The 19,604-nt window shown below is 43.9% G+C and overlaps 1 protein-coding gene and 1 long non-coding RNA gene across 3 annotated transcripts in view; both read left to right on the top strand.

The window, feature by feature from the left end:
* Nucleotides 1-19,604, top strand: part of LOC311305794 (uncharacterized protein) — a 1,216,100-nt gene that overhangs the window by 909,608 nt on the left and 286,888 nt on the right. The window lies entirely within an intron of this gene.
* Nucleotides 13,732-18,263, top strand: LOC311306049. Of its 2 annotated transcripts, XR_014630122.1 has the most exons (6): nt 13,732-15,435; nt 15,526-15,721; nt 15,888-16,005; nt 16,143-16,348; nt 16,457-17,808; nt 17,896-18,263. It is a non-coding gene; the product is annotated as an uncharacterized lncRNA (long non-coding RNA). The 2 variants fall into 2 exon arrangements; XR_014630121.1 differs by having other exon boundaries at nt 13,732-15,721.

Raw genomic sequence — 19,604 nt, forward strand, 5'->3', positions numbered from 1 at the left:
CTGGATGTTATGTGGACGTCTAAGACAGGTGCAGGACATGGACATGATCTAGGTTTGCAAAGTTACCTCCAAATGAGGTATTTTCTACGTCATGTTTGGAAGTCAGATTTTGGTTCCCTGAAGGTGCAGACTGTGACGTCATGTGGACGTCTAAGACAGGTGCAGGAAATGGACATGATCTAGGTTTGCAAAGTTACCCACAAATGAGGTCTTTTCTACGTCGTGTTTGGAAGTCAGATTTTGGTTCCCTGAAGGTGCAGACTGTGACGCCATGTGGACGTCTAAGACAGGTGCAGGAAATGGACATGATCTAGGTTTGCAAAGTTACCTCCAAATGAGGTCTTTTCTACGTCATGTTTGGAAGTCAGATTTTGGTTCCCTGAAGGTGCAGACTGTGACGCCATGTGGACGTCTAAGACAGATGCAGGAAATTGACATGAACAATGAATGTAGGGAAATGTTTGATTGACTGAGGCATTAATCATTGACATGCTTAGCTTCGTGAATGCATTTTTTAATGTTAAATATTAACATTGTTTTTCAACGTGATTCATTAGTAGCCTAGGGTCTAAAGCAGAAGTAGTTTGCACGTCGTGATGACGTCCGGAATTGGTCCGCGTATATATATATGAAACAGGAAGTCCCGCCTGCAGTATGGTAGTTCCACAGGAAACACCACAGGAAGTAAACGGCAGCAACTTCAAGCAAGTGATAGGCCTAAATCTGAAAAATCCTTGTTTTCAAGGTAGGTTCGGTCAACTTAGTGAAGTTTATGTTAAATTATGCATTACTAATTTTAGCTGTTTTAGCATTATTGTCTTAAACTAGCCTACCTAAACCTGTTGTGGGGGAGGGAGTGCATCTCCACCAGCTAGCGTTAGCTAAACATTGCCCATAGTTAGCCTACTTTTGAAAACAACTTTCGCACGGCACCGAAGCTTAAGTAGTAGCTAACATTTCGCTACATGTTTTGTACATTTGCTGGGTTTTTTTTTTTTTTTTGGCCGTCGTTGGTTGCCCAATGATCTGGCCGTGATTGCCCTTTACAAATCCCACATTCCAAGGCCACTATGGCTTGGTTCTCTGTATGGCAATACTTTAAACTGACTAATGCCGCGATTTTTGTGGTCTGCCACCTTTGTCATAAAGAAAACTAAAACAAATATGATAACATAACAATAACATAACAGAATGTTTGCAAATCCAAAGCATTTCGCAGCGCGGAATTCTATGTAAACGCTCGCTTTTGATGTAGTGCAAAGTGAAGGTAAGCGTCAAAAGACCCAGGAATAATATTTCATGTGATTCATGAAAAAGAAGATGAGGGAAGCAATTATCAGTGAGTATAGGCTACAATTGGGAATCAGGCGATAACTGTAGGCTACAATGCCACTTATTTGTTCCCTAATTTAACTTAGATGCCTACATTGTCCACGATATGTGTTAGGTCTATATGTTTTGATAGCGCATACCGTTGACTATCCAAGAGAATGATCCGATGCGTAATACAGAGATAGCATTACATTAGCTCTAAATTGAATCTTTCCATCCCCACCCTACATGACAACAAGACGTGCAGGGACTGCGTGCGCGACGGTGTATCCCTTTACGGGCATGGCTCTGTTAATTTAATAGACTACAACTTTACCTGAAGTTCTCATGAGTTTGCTGTATAAAGTACAATACAAACACACTAATTAAAAGGTACGAGGAGTGATAAAGTAAAAAAACTAAATTAAGATGAAGTTAACAAGTTCTGTGATCAATAGCCTAACATTTTGTCATAATAGTGTACGTTAGATACTGTAACGCTGTAGTTATTATTTGTTTGTTTAACTGTCAGGTGATTTGCGGTTGCCAACCGTTCCGTAATACGGAATCGTCCTGTATTTGACACATAAAACTAAAGTCTTTTTCCGTATTGAACTGATACGGAACGCACTTTGTTGCGTATTTGAGAATTAATTCAGTGCAAATCCATGACAGACACATTATAGCTTCTAATGTCAGACAGACTACGAACGAAGACATTTGTAGGCTATGATAAGAAAAGAAAAAAACAGACGGTGCGGTACGTAGATACTATTTCTCCCCATGTTTGTCTATGATCAGCGCATAGCGTTTTTAACATCTTGGAACATCACCAGAGAATGCCCTTTTAATTGGTCGTTTCAGTCATTTTGTCACGTATTGTAGCAACGATGACGACAAGTGACAACAGCAGGAAATGTAAAAATTATAGCCTTTATTTCACATCTATGTGGTTCAGTCTTGTATATTGATTAGGCCTATAGCTATTCTATATAGGCCTAATAAGTTGTGTTATAATATGCTATATGTATGAAATATATTTATCTAAATGTATCAATTAGTTTCCACAATTTTCACCAGAAGTCACCATCAGGGGTTCTTCCGTGGGGGCCAGGCACGGCATTAGTTTTCGGCGCACCCAAAACTAAAACTAAAATAAAAACGTAATATATTCTAATTTTGTCAAGAATTATAAAAAATCGTCAATAAACTCATAATTTGTACTAAAATAGTCTAAATGTTTAGTTTTAAAATCAATTTAAAAAAGCTGGTTATGTCTATTTTGATGTTTCTGCGCAAGTTCAGCAGACAGTGCGGTTCGGGTTTGTTCCGATCAGAGCTCGTGAGCGGAGAGCGCATTTCTGAATATTCCGCAGAGTGGCTCGCTCAATCCAAAATGGCCTGCTGGTTCGAAAATATGTGGAATAAGGGCTGTCTCCGACTAATTTTTTTTCTAGTCGACTAGTAGGCTAGTTGTTCATTTAAGCCATTCTTGGACAAATCGCCCCTTCATATTAATTTAATTACTTAAATAGGCTATATAGCCTACAGGATAATAAGCGTTATGACCACGCATAAAGCTTGCCACAAAGAACCAGTTAAAGTAATGATTATGAATGTGTCTAAATTAGCAAGGAGACATTTATTTGTTATGTTACATTATACGGGCAATGGGTTGATAAAACATTGATCAAAATTAAGATACAATTTATACAAAACGAAAATCTTTTAAAAAGAGTTTTCTATAAAACAAAACTTAATGAAGTGGTCAAAATCATGTTTTACCAAAAACAGCGCAGTTGCTAGGAGGGCGCCAGCGCCTCTGCCTCTCAGCGCTTCTGCCTCGCAAGTAGATTATAGCCCTGAAGGCGCCTGTGAGGAAATAACAGGAGGATGCAAAATGCAAGTAAAATCTCAGTTTATTTGTAAACGGTCAGATGAAGACACAGGTCGGGGACAAACACTCAGGTGGAAATGAAGCAGGGACGAGATGGCGATCCGGTGGTGGTGCGGTGAACAGCGTGCTCGAGTGAACAACCAGGAACCGTGGAACATCCAGACGACACGAAGAACTGACGAAATCCAGACGAAGAACTTAGCAGACGAGGCACAGGAACAGGACACACACCGAGGAACAACCACAACGATCTGACAACATGAGAGGGAAATTACTGGGCATATAAAGGGAACTGAGATTGATGACAGCTGGAGACACTAATCAACACAACGAGTAACCACACCCACACAATTACATTCACACAGACACATCAGCATGAGACAGCCGATTCATGAACCGTGACAGTACCCCCCTCCCTAGGAACGCCTCCTGGCGTTCCCAGACAACCTTACCTGTCGATTGTAATCATCGATAAGGGAGTGATCCAGAATGTCTCTAGCAGGTACCCAACTTCTCTCCTCCGGACCGTAACCCTCCCAGTCCACCAAGTACTGAAATCCGCGTCCCCTCCGTCTCGAGTCCAGAATACGATGTACCAAATAAGTGGGTTCCCCATCTACGAGTCGCGGCGGGGGGGGAACCGGGGCAGGCGGATTAATGTGAGAATAAAACACGGGCTTGATTTTAGACACATGGAAGGCGGAGTGAATTCTCCTGTACGCAGGAGGAAGTTTGAGTCGGACCGTCACCGGACTAATAATTTTGGTGACAGGAAACGGGCCAATGAATTTGGGAGCTAACTTGTTAGACACGGAGCGGAGCGGAATATTCTTGGTAGAAAGCCACACTTTTTGACCCACGACATAAACGGGAGGCTTTGACCGGTGGCGGTCGGCCTTGGCCTTCATGCGCCGCCCTGCTTGGAGTAGAGTCTCACGGGCTCTAGTCCAAGTATGGCGACACCTCTGGACGAATGCGTGAGCGGAGGGGACCGCGACTTCGGATTCCAGACTAGGAAAAATTGGTGGCTGGTAACCTAAACTACACTCAAATGGCGAGAGGCCCGTGGATGACACTGGTAACGAATTGTGGGCGTACTCCACCATAGAAAGCTGTTGGCTCCAGGACGAAAGATTCTTGGCAACCAAACATCGCAACATTCTCTCAAGGTCCTGATTGGCTCGCTCAGACTGGCCATTGCTCTGGGGGTGATAGCCCGAGGACAGACTGACCGTGGCCCCCAGTAACTTACAAAATTCTCGCCAGAATTTGGACACGAATTGGGAACCTCTGTCAGAGACCACGTCCATCGGGAGGCCATGCAACCGAAAGACGTGATCTATGACTGTGACCGCTGTCTCCTTGGCTGAAGGTAATTTGGGCAAGGGGATGAAATGTGCCGCCTTCAAGAACCGGTCCACTACGGTTAAAACAACCGTCATGCCTCTGGAGGGCGGGAGGGCGGTGACAAAATCTAGAGCGATGTGGGACCAGGGTCTCGAAGGGACAGACAGCGGTCGAAGTAACCCATCTGGGGGCTGGTTAGATGTCTTACCAGTGGCACAAACTGAGCAAGCCAACACAAAATCGTGAATGTCGCGAGCCATTAATGGCCACCAGAATCGTTGTTTAACTAAAAAACTGGTTCGCGTCACTCCTGGATGACAAGCCACGTTGGAGCAATGACCCCATCGAATAACGTCGGACCGTAACCCCTCCGGAACAAACAAACGACCCGGTGGGCAACCAGGCGGAGGCGTTACCCCTTCTAGGGCTGTCTTGACCCTCGATTCGACCTCCCATACTAGAGTGGAGATGACAACCTTCTCAGGTAAAATACACTCGGGAGTCACCGGGCGTTCGGATGGATCAAAAATACGAGATAAAGAATCGGGTTTGATGTTTTTGGAACCCGGGCGGTACGAGAGAACAAAATCAAAACGTCCGAAAAAAAGAGCCCACCGAGCCTGCCTGGAGTTGAGTCTTTTAGCCGATCTGATGTACTCAAGATTCTTATGATCGGTCCAGACGATAAAGGGTACCCCCGAACCCTCTAACCAATGACGCCACTCCTCCAACGCTAACTTGACTGCCAACAACTCTCTGTTACCAATGTCATAATTACGTTCGGCAGGCGATAGTCGATGAGAGAAAAACGCGCAGGGATGCATCTTGTCGTCTGAGGAAGCGCGTTGTGAAAGCACTGCTCCTACTCCCACCTCTGACGCGTCGACCTCCACCACAAACTGACGTGTGGGATCAGGGGTGACAAGAATGGGAGCCGAAACGAAGCGACTCTTGAGGTTGTTGAACACTGCCTCGGCAGTGTTCGACCACCTGAACGTCGTTCTGGGGGAGGTCAAGGCAGTCAGAGGTGCGACTAGTTGGCTGAAATTGCGAATGAAACGCCGGTAAAAATTGGCGAACCCCAGAAACCGCTGTAGGGCCTTACGGGAATCTGGACTTGGCCAATCTACCACAGCCTTAACCTTGTCAGGATCCATGCGCACTCCCTCAGAAGAGATGATGTACCCTAGGAAAGGAACAGACTGTGCATGAAACGCGCATTTCTCCGCCTTGACAAAAAGCCCATTCTCTAACAACCTCTGGAGCACTCGTCTGACGTGTTGAACATGTTTCTGGAGAGACGAAGAAAAAATCAATATGTCATCCAGGTAAACATATATGAACTGATCTACCATGTCTCTCAACACGTCATTAACGAGTGCCTGGAAAACCGCTGGACTGTTGGAAAGCCCGAAGGGCATAACCAAATATTCAAAGTGTCCTCTAGGGGTATTAAAAGCGGTTTAATAAGCGGAACCCCGCCCCCGCAGGAGAAGAGGAAGGTTGGATGAACCCAGAGGCTAGAGAATCAGAAATATATTTCTCCATGGCCTCCCTCTCGGGAACAGAAAGAGAGTAAAGTTTGCCCTTAGGCGGAGATTTACCTGGCAGTAGATCTATTGCACAGTCATAGGAACGATGCGGAGGGAGAGAAGCAGCACAAGACTTACTGAACACCTCCTTCAGGTCGAGGTACTCCGCGGGCACGTTAGACAAATCCGCTGCCTCACTCTGAAACACAGAACCAGACACAGAGGGACAGGCAGACACTAAACAGGACTCATGACAGTGGTTACTCCATGTGGAAACAGTGTTAGTGCACCAGTCGACACGGGGGTTGTGTCTGGAAAGCCACGGGTGTCCCAAAACCACTGGTGCGGTGAGTCCATGAGCAGGAATGAGATAAGTTCTGTGTGATTGCCAGAAGTGATGAGGGTGATGTTTTCAGTAGAATGAGTAATCCGGGGAAGCTCTTGTCCATTGAGTGCGTTGACGGTAATCTGGTGCGAGAGGGGAGTGACGGGGATCTGAAGCTTAAGTGCAAGTTTGAAGTCCATGAAATTTCCCTCCGCTCCCGAATCCAATAGTGCGTTGGTGCAATGCGTCGATGTTCGCCATCTCAGTCTTACCGGGAGGAGGGTCGATGATGGTGATGAGGTCTTCTCGGCGGAGATCCCACCTGATAGTAGCCTCATACTTACTACCGGGCCTTGCTCCCTTACCGGGCAGGAGTGGATGAAGTGGCCCGCCCGGCCACAGTATAGGCAGAGTCCTTGGGATCTCCGCCTCTCCCTCTCCTCCCGGGAAAGCCGAGCTCTCCCCACCTGCATGGGCTCGTGGTCGAATGCGGGGCTGACCGCGCTCGCACCACCGGGCTGGTGGTCCTCCGTGCTGGACTGTGGATGGCTGGGACGCGTCAATCTGGTCACACGATTCAGTCGAGCGTCCACTCTCAGAGCTAGTTCCACCAGTCCGTTCAACGTCTCCGGTAAGTCCATCGCGTAAATTTCTCTCTGAACGCGGTCAGCCAGCCCATGCAGGAACCTATCCCACTGCGCCTCCTCGTTCCAACGGCACTCTGCGGCCAGGGTGCGGAACCGAATGGAAAAGTCCGCCACCGAGCCTTCTCCCTGTCGCAGTTCGGCGAGTAATCTGGCCGCCTCCTTACCCGCCACTGCACGATCGAAAACTCTCTTCATCTCTTCGGAGAGTGCCTGGAACGAGGTGCAGCAGTTGTCTCCGTTCTCCCACACCGCCGTTCCCCAAAGCGCTGCTTTCCCTGACAGCAGGGTTAATACAAATGCCACCCTTGCCTGTTCGCTCTGTAAAGTGCGTGGCTGTAAGGCAAAATGCATGGAACATTTCGTGAGGAACGCTCTGCAATATTCAGGCTCACCGGAATATCCCTCTGGTGGGGGTAGGTGTGGCTCCGATCCTTCCGCTGCTGCGGGCGCTGATGGTGGGGGAACGGTCGGCGTGGGGGGCGCAGTGGGACTCCGTAGAAGTTGTACTTGTTGGGTGAGCTCGGACACCTGCTTCACGAGTGCTTGCACCGCACGACCTGTGCCCGAGACGCTCTCCTCTTGTTGGTCCAAATGTGAGATACTGTGAGCGATGAAATCGTTGATCTGGGACGTGCTTGCTGCATCCATGATGTGGTCAGATCGTTCTGTGAGGAAATAACAGGAGGATGCAAAATGCAAGTAAAATCTCAGTTTATTTGTAAACGGTCAGATGAAGACACAGGTCGGGGACAAACACTCAGGTGGAAATGAAGCAGGGACGAGATGGCGATCCGGTGGTGGTGCGGTGAACAGCGTGCTCGAGTGAACAACCAGGAACCGTGGAACATCCAGACGACACGAAGAACTGACGAAATCCAGACGAAGAACTTAGCAGACGAGGCATAGGAACAGGACACACACCGAGGAACAACCACAACGATCTGACAACATGAGAGGGAAATTACTGGGCATATAAAGGGAACTGGGATTGATGACAGCTGGAGACACTAATCAACACAACGAGTAACCACACCCACACAATTACATTCACACAGACACATCAGCATGAGACAGCCGATTCATGAACCGTGACAGCGCCTAGCAATGATATACCTTTAGTGGTAGTATACCTTTAGTTAAGTTATACCTTAAGAGTCTTCGTACCGCGCTAAGAGACAATGTTATCGGAAAATGCAGCCCATATGCGTATGATGCGTAACGGAGATTCCAAAGCACTCTTCTTTGGTCAGAACCATGGAGAGCGATCGCGGATAGGTCCGTCCTATGCACCGAAACTTTTAACAATGCAACAAAAATTTTAAAAAGCATCAAGCTATTAAAATCTATTATGTATATGCACAGATAATATAACAGTAGGCTTTATTAGTCAATATTATTAATTAGGTTAAACCGAGATTGGATAACGGTTTTAATTTAATATTTTTAATTTAAGGCCCACCCACTATTGGTCTGGCTTATCCAAAACTGGAATCCCCCCCACCTCACTGTTCCTTATTTCCATTTCAGAAAGTTGACAGCCCTATTTGTGGTGTCCTCTTTTGGAGTGAGGTGTCCTTTATGGAGATAGATTAAACACGGTAGGCCTATGTGTTGTTGTGAACTCATCCTCCTTCTCTTTGCAAATGGCTCAGTTAAATACACATAAAACAAAACTAACTTGCACTCTGTTTACAGATGACATTGAGAATGAGACAGTGGCGAAAACGCCAAATTGAACTGGAACAAATTCTGGCTGATTCTGACAGCGATAACTCGGACAGTGTGCCTTCTTTTAGTGGTCACAGTGACACCAGAGAGGGTAAAAGGATCTTTGGTGAAGCTGTTTCTGGGACGTGTTGCGATGTCCATGTGACTCCCGACTTTGATTTTAACACAGACACTGAAGGGGACCGTTGGTCCACTGACTCTGAACATGCTGATGTGACCAGTAGCTTAAAGGATGACCTCAGACATTGGGCCTTAGACCACAACTTGACTCACAAAGCAATTAATAGTTTATTGATTATTTTGAGAAGGCAAGGCCACCAATTGCCTGCTGATTGTCGCACACTGCTTGCCACACCACAACGTAACACAACACAATCTAAATGTGGTGGGCAGTACAAATATTACGGCCTAGAAAAGGGGATCCGTCCTTATTTGAATCAGAGTCACAGTAATGATGTGCACCTTACTGTAAATATTGATGGCCTCCCCCTTTTCAAAAGCAGTGGTGTCCAATTCTGGCCAATACTGGCAAAGACTGGCCATTTCGATCCATTTATTGTTGCCATATTTTGTGGCCAAAGTAAGCCTAGTCCACTTGAGGACTATGTTGAAGATTTTCTTACCGAGTACAAGCATCTGAAAGACAGTGGGATAGTTTATGAAGGCCACACCTATACTGTTAATGTTGATGCTGTGATTTGTGACGCGCCAGCAAGGGCTTATCTTAAATGTATTAAGGGTCATACCTCCTATAATAGTTGCGAAAGATGTGTCATCACAGGAACTTCTGTTGAGAGAAGGATAGTTTTTGCTGATCAGGATTGCCCTTCGCGCACTGATGACTGTTTTTCTCGAGTTGAGTATAGGGATCACCAGAGAGCTTTCAGTCCATTCATTGATGCTGGAATTCCTTGTGTTTCCTCTTTTGTCTTGGATTCTATGCATATGGTCATCTTAGGAGTGGTTCGACGCCTTTTAATATACATGACTTGTGGCCCAAAACTCTGTCGTCTATCATTGAGACAAAAACATGCAATTTCTCAAAGTCTAATTGCTTTTAGAGGGAAGTTGCCAAGTGAATTTGCCAGGCAACCACGGGGTTTACTTGAGGTAGATAGGTGGAAAGCCACTGAGTTGCGTCAGTTTTTGCTCTACACTGGACCTGTGGTCTTAAAATCTGTCTTGTCCCCTGAACGATACAAACATTTCTTGTCCTTGTCGATCGCCATGTCTATAATGCTAGAGTCAGATGACCAAACTCGAAATGGCTATCTCCAATATGCTCATGAACTTATCAAACACTTTGTCACATGCTGTCCTAAATTGTATGGCAAGACGTTTCCTGTCTACAATGTACATGGACTAGTTCATCTTCATGAAGATGTCAGCCATTTCAACAGTTCCTTAAATGACATTTCCTGTTTTCCGTTTGAAAACCACTTACAACAACTAAAGAAACACGTCAGGAGTGGTAGAAGTCCCCTGGAACAGCTCACCAGACGTTTGTCGGAAATGGAACATACAAAAGTTAACAGGAACAAAATAAACTGTAACACAACTGTAACACACAAGAGAAGGGACCGTTGTTTTCTCTTGAGAGATGACACATTTGCTTTTGTTGAAGAGAAAAATGAAGAGGGTACCTTTGCTTGTGAAATCCTGCATCAGCGTCACACTTCCCCTTTATTCCATCAACCATGTAACTCAAAACTTATTAATGTAGTATGCATGTGAAATGGGAAGGCCAGGATGACAAAAAGAGTATTGCGTGAAGAGGATCTGTTCCGTAAGGTGGCCTGCCTTCCACAAACGTTTGGTTCTGTCCTCATACCCCTTCGCCATAGTCTGGAACACAAATATTAAAGGTTGAATTTGTTGTTCTCTTCTCTGTGATTCCTGCCACCTGCATGTCCTTTCTCACGGTCACTGCTCACTTGCCACAACATCCTTACAATGTAACCCTCAAACCCACTTGCACACATGTCCAAACCCTGTCAATCTCACTTCACTTGCTTTATTCACCAACTTAACCAAGTAGGTCACCAACTAAATCTTGTCACAAGGGGCGCTGCTAGAAATCTTGGGCCCCATGAAAGATTGCATGAGGTAGTGGTAGTGAAATTTTCACATGCAAGCAAACTAAATTCAAGTCTGTTTTTGGCTGGCTCTGAACACTTTTATTAACCTTTATATGTTAATGCCACTTACATGCAGCATACCTTTCTTTAGTATAAGTAACTTCAATCCAAATGGCCCTCAAATATTCAATATTAATAGCCCTCAAAGGGCCCCCAGTCAGTGCCAGGCACTTTGAATCGTCCTAACTCCCTAACTTAGTCAAGTCAAGTCATCTTCATTTATATAGCGCTTTTAACAATGTAGATTGTCTCAAAGCAGCTTTACAGAGATAAGCGTATAATTTAAGGTAACAGAGATTGTTTCGGCTTTACAGCAGAGTTAAGTTATTTCCATCTAAAGTTAGTTTTAATTGATTTGGTTCCGTCGCAATGATCATTTGTTATTAAATTAGGGGCCGCTAAGACGACACCATTCTCTCTACACAGACTTTAAACGCGAACCTGTGAGAAACGCTGATGGCGGTCACATGCGAATTTAGAATGGGTTCTATAGTTATGTGCGGCAGAATATACGCAGGTTTGGAATTCCCTACAAGCCAAGCCTAAACAAAATACTTGTCTTTCCTTATAAATTTTGATAAGGAATTTTATTTTATTTGTTGCTTTGGGGTAGGACCGCAGGACGAATTTTCCCGACAACGCCTTATCTGTAGAGTGGTAGTGGGATCCTCCATAGGGAGAGACTAGTTGGCACTTCAGCACTGCGTTGTCATCGGTCCAGGTGAAGGTCCTTCGTCAGATCTGGATACGGCCCGGATCCGGCAGGCTGCAGGAAAAACCTTGGGATAAACACAGACACTAAAATTAGCGTAGATGCCATTCTTCTCATGATGTAACGAGTACATCAGGATTTTTGGGAAGTGTTCCCGGTTCCGGCTGACCTAATCTATGCAGCATAACATTAAATTATAGAAGTCTATAATGTATTATGTGAAAGCTAGGTCAAAGAGATGTGTCTTTAATCTGGCTTTGAACTGACAGAGTGTGTCTGCTTCCCGTACAATGGTAGGAAGACTGTTCCAGAGTTTTGGTGCTAAATAGGAAAAGGATCTACCGCCAGCAGTGGATTTTGATATTCTAGGTATAATCAACTGGCCGGAATTTTGAGATCGTAATAGACGTGACGGACTATAATGCGTTAAGAGCTCGCTCAAGTACTGCGGAGCTAAACCATTCAGTGCTTTGTAAGTAATCAGCAATATTTTAAAATTTATGCGATGTTTAATAGGGAGCCAATGCAGTTTTGACAGAACTGGGCTAATATGGTCATACTTCCTGGTTCTGGTAAGAACTCGAGCTGCTGCGTTTTGAACCAGCTGTAGTTTGTTTATTAAGCGTGCAGGGCAACCACCTAGTAGAGCATTACAATAATCTAGCCTTGAGGTCATGAACGCATGAACTAATTGTTCCGCATTTGTCAATGAGAGCATATGACGTAATTTAGATATATTTTTAAGATGGAAAAATGCAGTTTTACAGATACTAGACACGTGACTTTCAAATGAAAGATTGGTATCAAAGAGCACACCCAGGTTCCTAACCGACGACGAAGACTTAACAGAGCAGCCATCAAGTGTTAGACAGTATTCTAGGTTATTACGTGAGGAAGTTTTTTGTCCAATAATTAGAAACTCTGTTTTTTCAGAATTTAGAAGTAGGAAATTACAAGTCATCCAATTTTTTATATCCGCTATGCATTCCGTTAATTTTGTGAATTGATAAGTTTCGTTAGGTTTTGAAGAAATATAGAGCTGAGTATCATCGGCATAACAGTGAAAGCTAATGCCATGTTTCCTAATGATATCTCCTAAGGGTAGCATGTACAGAGTGAACAGCAGCGGTCCTAGTACTGAGCCTTGTGGTACGCCATACTGAACTTGTGATCGATGAGACATCTCATCATTTACTGCTACAAACTGATAACGGTCAGATAAGTATGATTTAAACCATGCTAGTGCATTTCCCGTAATGCCAACATAATGTTCTAATCTATTTAAAAGAACGTTGTGGTCGATGGTGTCAAACGCAGCACTAAGATCGAGTAACACTAATAGAGAGATACAACCACGATCGGATGATAAGAGCAAATCATTTGTGACTCTAACGAGAGCTGTTTCGGTACTATGGTACGGTCTAAATCCGGACTGGAAATCCTCGCAGATATCATTTCTTTCAAGAAAGGAACACAGTTGTGAGGATACTGCCTTTTCTAATATCTTTGACAGAAAAGGTAGATTCGAGATCGGCCTGTAATTGACTAATTCTGAAGGATTAAGTTGCGTTTTTTTAACAAGCGGTTTAATCAAAGCCAGCTTAAAGTTTTTTGGTACGTATCCTAGAGACAAAGACGAATTAATGATATTAAGAAGAGGATCTATGACCTCTGGAAGTATTTCTTTCAGTAGCTTAGTCGGTATAGGGTCTAACATACATGTTGTAGATTTAGATGATTTAATGAGTTTAGTAAATTCTTCCTCTCCTATAGCAACGAATGAATCAAATCTTTCCTCAAGGAGACTACAATGCACTGCCTGATGCGATACTGTAGTAGACGGTTGCATAGTTATAATTTTGTCTCTGATATTATCAATCTTATAAGTGAAGAAGTTCATAAAGTCATTACTGCTGTGTTGCTTGGAAACTTCGGTGCTTGAAGCTTTATTTTTCGTTAGTTTAGCCACCGTTTCAAATAAATACCTAGGATTATGTTTATTTTCTTCTAATAGGGTTGAAAAATAAGCAGATCTAGCAGCTTTTAAAGCCTCTCTGTAAGTAATCTCTCTGACAGTAACATGCATATGCTGTCTTTTCCAAGTCATGTATTCAAGGGCCATTTGGCGGTGTTACGACCCCTCTAAGATTTGTCTAGGAGCAAGAGGGGTAACACTAAAAATATGGCAAAATCAGTAAGAATAATAGGAGGCGGCAAGAAACAATGCAAAAACGCAAACTGCCAATGAAAGTGATTTATTATACAACAAAGAAAAGAAACCATTAAACTATAAAGTAGATTGACAAAAGTATAAATTATGAAAGCCACAACCAGTATGTACAAATTTACAATAAAGAGGAAAATAAACCAGAGAAAAGAAAACCTAAACAAATCAACCCAAAAGAAAGGAGACTCTAGTGACGCCAAAGAAAAGAAAGAAACAAAAACAAACAATTCTACCTCATTTAAACCTCTAACCTAACTAAAGAAAAGAAAAGAAAGTAATGAAATCTTCAGCGTCAAACGCCGTAAACTTCCCTACTCTCAGCTACCAAAACAAAACATACAATGGGTGGCGTTCACCTCTTACCTGGGGTTTCTATACACAGAGTTACCTAAATGTTGCACAATGGAAGTCGTACGACATCTTCCCTATCCTCCTTCCTCTTGGTAAAGAGTAAACATCAGAGAGCGTAAGCTCAGCAAATATCAAAAGAGCAACGCCATCCAAGTAAAAGAAAATCAAACAAAATAGTAAATCAAAAGGTAACAACAAAACAACAGATGTTGGCATAAGCAAATAACAAATAAAGCAAGTCAAAAAGCGAGTCAAAAACCTAGTACAATGACAGCAAAAACAGAACACAAAAGGCAGTCCATTCACTCCTTTCCAGCTTCCTTTTATCTGCCAGCGGGAACGTTACTGGCAGCGGATAGGCCGACGTCACATCTCTTAATGATGATTGACAGCCTCGTGAGCCAATCGGCAGTCAAGGAAGACGGCCTAAGAAATTGACAGGGAAAAGGAGAGAGAGCAGGAGAGAAAACAAACACAGGCACTCCCACAAGACACCTATGAACGTAACACTCCCACCCTTAAGAACAAACTCGTTTGTAAAAAAAAAAAACACAACAACTAGACTCTCGAAAGAGCATCAGCCAAGACATTCTCCGAACCCTTCTTATGTCTGATCTCGAGGTTGTAGTTCTGGACAATAAGAGCCCAACGCATCAACCGCTGATTGTGATTATACATTCGAGTTAAAAACACGAGAGGATTGTGATCTGTATATACCACAATCGGAAGACTACTAGAACCAAGATAAACCTCAAAGTGTTGTAATGAGAGTAACAAAGCAAGAGCTTCTTTTTCAATAGTTGAATAATTCAGCTGATGTTTATTAAACTTACGAGAGTAATAACTAATAGGATGTTCTATTCCATTGGCATCCTCCTGGATAAGAACCCCCCAGCACCCATGGCGCTTGCATCAACCTCCAACTTAAAATGCTGAGCCCAGTCAGGTGCCATTAAAACAGGTGCATTGCACATCAGAGTTTTAACTGAATCAAAAGCATGTTGACTCTCAACTGACCACTCGTAAGATTTAGATGGACTAAGCAGTGATGTAAGGGGACTCACAACGGTCGAGAAATTCTTACAGAAACCACGATAATAGCCTGCCATTCCCAAAAACCTCCTCAACTCTCTGCGCGTGGTAGGAATTGGGAATTCGGCTATGGCAGTTACCTTGGCCTCTACTGGTCGCACTTGGCCTTGACCAACCTCCTTACCAAGGTAAGTAACAGTTGCTTTGCCAAATTCACATTTTGCTAAATTAAGTGTCAAATTTGCTTTAGCAAGTCGCTCAAACACTGTTCTCAACAGGCTAATGTGTTCTGTCCAACTCAATGAATACAACACCAGATCATCAAGGTACGCGTTACAATTTGGTACATCATGTAAAACGATGTTAACGAGGCGCTGGAAAGTCGCTGGGGCATTTCTAAGCCCGAAAGCCATTGCCGTATATTGGAGGAAATTATCTGGAGTGACAAAGGCTGAAATCTCTGAAGCTTTTGAGGTGAGTGGAACTTGCCAATATCCTTTTAGCATATCAAGCTTTGTAACAAAACGTGCAGAACCGATGTTATCTATACAATCCTCCATCCGAGGTAACGGGTAACTGTCTGGCACAGTCACAGCATTTACCTTACGGTAATCTGTGCAAAATCTAAATGTGCCATCAGATTTGGGAACAAGTAGGCATGGAGAACTCCACGGACTGCAACTGGACTTGGCCAAACCATTTTCCAACAGATACTCTACCTCCTGACTCATAACAGATCTTTTCATTGAGTTTACACGGTAAGCATGTTGTTTAATAGGACGAGCTCCATTCACATCGATATCATGTTTCAGAACATTTGTTTGTGTAGGAACATCACCAAACAGACATTTAAAATCAGAAAGTAATTTTACAATGTCTATCCTCTGACCCACAGTCAAATGATTAAGATGTGAGTGAAGATCTTCTAAAATCTCGGAATTTGCCAACCTGACACCCTGCTGAAAAGCATGGCGATGCACCACACCATCCGTGTCCACCTCCACGATACCAGGAGATGACTTCCAGTCCATGGCTATCGCAACAGAAGAGACAGCGGGCCCTGCCGTCTGTTCCGCAACACTCGCCGTTGACGACTCTCTAGTATGATAAGCTTTTAACATGTTTAGATGACAAACACGGGTTTTTCGTTTTCGATCAGGTGTATACAACATATAATCAGTTTCACTCATTCTCTTTTTCACAACATAGGGACCAAAGAAACGAGCAGACAAAGATGATCCTGGGACAGGTAACAACACAAGCACTTCGTCACCAGGTTGGAAAGATCGCGCTACGGATTGTTTATCATATGTACTCTTCATATCTTTCTGAGCATTTGCAAGCCCTTCTCTAGCTAGCGACCAAGCAGTGTGAAGACGATCTCGAAACTGGCTCACATAATCCAGTACATTAGTGTCTGTATTCGAATTAGGTGCTAAAATTCGTTCTTTAAGAACTTTCAACGGGCCTCTAACTTGGTGTCCGAACACAAGTTCGGCTGGACTAAAACCAAGAGATTCTTGAATGGTCTCCCTAACAGCAAACAGAACTAAGGGAACTCCCTCATCCCAATCGTTAACAGTGTCCTGGCAATATTTCTTAAGCATCGACTTAAGGGTTTGGTGAAAACGCTCAAGTGCGCCCTGGCTCTGCGGATGGTACGCACTTGAGACTCGATGAGAAATTGCTAGTGATTCAAGTACTTGTTTAAAAAGTTTAGATAGAAAATTCGTACCTTGATCGGTTTGCACTACTTTCGGAAGTCCAAACGTGGAAAAGAATTTTACCAATGCCTTGCTGACTACAGGTGCAGTGATTTTTCGTAGAGGAATCGCCTCTGGAAATCTGGTGGCCACACACATGATAGTTAACAAAAACTGGTTACCAGACTTAGTTTTCGGTAGCGGACCGACACAGTCAACCATCACATGTTCAAACGGTTCTCCAATCGCAGGTATAGGAATCAAAGGAGCTGGCGGAATGCTCTGGTTTGGCTTTCCAACGATCTGACAGGTATGGCAAGTACGACAATAATGAGCAACATCTTTTTTTAGACCTGGCCAAAAGAAATGACTTAAAATCCTATTATATGTCTTGGTAACTCCCAAATGACCAGCAAGCTGGTGATCATGGGCTAAGAACAAAACATGTTGACGATAGGAAATCGGAACCACAATTTGATAAACCACATTCCAATCTGAATTCTCGTCAGCATGAGAACACCACTTCCTCATCAGTAAGTCCTCATCAATGAAGTAAGCAAACTTCTTATCCTTAACGACATCAAAAGAAACAGCAGACTTAAAAACAGTGACCAGTGTTTTATCCTCTTTCTGTGCAGCAATAATTTTCTCACGTGACACAGGTACTTTAAGTAACTCTGCATCAGACTCAACTACACCTTTGTTTTCTATTTTTGAACAATTTTTCTTTTCAAGACTCACATCCAGTAATGTGTCACCAGACAACAGTGGAAACATGAACGAGTTAGATAGATCAACTACATCACCTACTCTGCGCGACTGGGCGCGTGTGACGGCGCAGGCTGGAAAAACATCAAGGTAAGTTTCAGACAATCCTTCTAACTCGCAGAACCCATTTGGTTCCTCAACGACTTCAATAACAGGCATTACCTTCCCACCTGCCAGGTCATTTCCAAGGATAAAATCAACACCCTTCACAGGGAGTGAAGGACACACAGCAACTCTAACAAAACCAGTACACAGTTCGCTCTGTAGATGCACCTGATGCAGCGGGAATTTCACACAACCCATTTCAATTCCCTGCACGATCACACTAGAACCACAGGAAGTATTATCAGACAACTGTATTTTACCTGCCAAAATAAAAGATTGCATGGCACCAGTGTCCCTGAGTATTCTTATTTCTTCCTGGTCCTCCATTCTTCCAGACAGAGATATTAACCCTTTTGACACAAAGGGCCGATAACTCTCATCAATTCTCTCCTCAGTATTCATCGTAGCCGCAGATTTAAAAGCCTTCACAAACCCCACGCCCTTTGGTTGTGGCTGCTGCTTGCGCTTCAACGCCAAACAATCAGCAATCACATGCCCTTTCTTGTGACAGTAAAAACACTCACGCTCCTCTTTATTACGAGGTGGGCTAAATCTTGTACGTGACATTTGAGGTTGCGAGCTGTCAATCTGTAACTTTTCAGGACGTGCAGAGGCAAATACATTCTTGTGGGTTAAAACAAACTCATCTGAGAGTACAGCTGCGTGTGATAGGGTAGTTACCTTCTGTTCATTAAGATACACTACAATGCGGTCAGATAAACATCCTTTAAACTCCTCTAGCAACATCAACTCCCTTAAAGAGTCAAGATCACTCACTTTACTGGCGGTACACCATTTATCAAACAACACTCCTTTCTCCCTAGCAAATTCCACATGTGTTTGTGTAGGACTCTTTCTGTGTTTTCTAAATCGTTGCCTGTAAGCCTCTGGAACCAACTCATATGCTCGCAGGATAGCAGACTTCACAGACTCATATTTCAGACTCTCTTCTAGTGATAACGTAGCACAAACCTCTTGCGCTTTCCCAAATAATCTACATTGCAAAAGCAAAGACCAAACCTCCTTAGGCCAATGAAGAGAAGTGGCGATACGTTCAAACGCACTGAAATAAGAATCTATTTCTGTTTCTCTAAATTGAGGAACGAGTGCAATGTGTTTACTCACGTCAAAGGCATATGGGGTTAAACCAACGTGCGGCGGAGGAGAAGAAGCTGGAGCGATGTTCAACTGTCCAGCTGAGCTAGTAGCAACTCTTGATGCACCCAGCTCAAGCTCCCTCAGTTTCACCTGCTTCTCCGCCTCGATTTCCAACTTGCGCACCTCCAACTGCAAGTTCAGATCAGCTTGGCGCGCCTGGGCTCTCTCTTGCGCTTCATAATGCAAACGGGCAAGGCGGACTTTCAGTCGCATGCCTTCCCGTGAATCAACAGAACTGGGTGTAAACGGCTCAAACGGTGGTAAGCCGGCCTTGGCTTCGGCCTCCGCCTCCGCGTCAGCAACAGCTCCGCCACTCCGCTTGTCCTCCTCCCCAGACCAGAATTGCGCCAGAGCCCCATCATCCACGTTAACATCCATGCCAGTGTCAACAGCCCCTACGTTTGACGTAGGCAACACCTGCAACTCATTCAAACGCAAGATCAGAATTCGTTTTATTTCTTTTTTAAGAGCCTGTTTACTTACCACAATCTGAAAATGGTCTGCGATCTGCAACAAGTCCTGCTTCCTACACAAATTAATCTGCTCTACAGATGGACTGATAACAAAATCTTGCAAGTTAAACATTTCCATCATGAGTAACAAACCGATGAGCATCACACTAC

This window comes from Rutilus rutilus, assembly GCF_951802725.1.
Source record: "Rutilus rutilus genome assembly, chromosome: 1".
NCBI classification, from domain to species: domain Eukaryota; kingdom Metazoa; phylum Chordata; class Actinopteri; order Cypriniformes; family Leuciscidae; genus Rutilus; species Rutilus rutilus.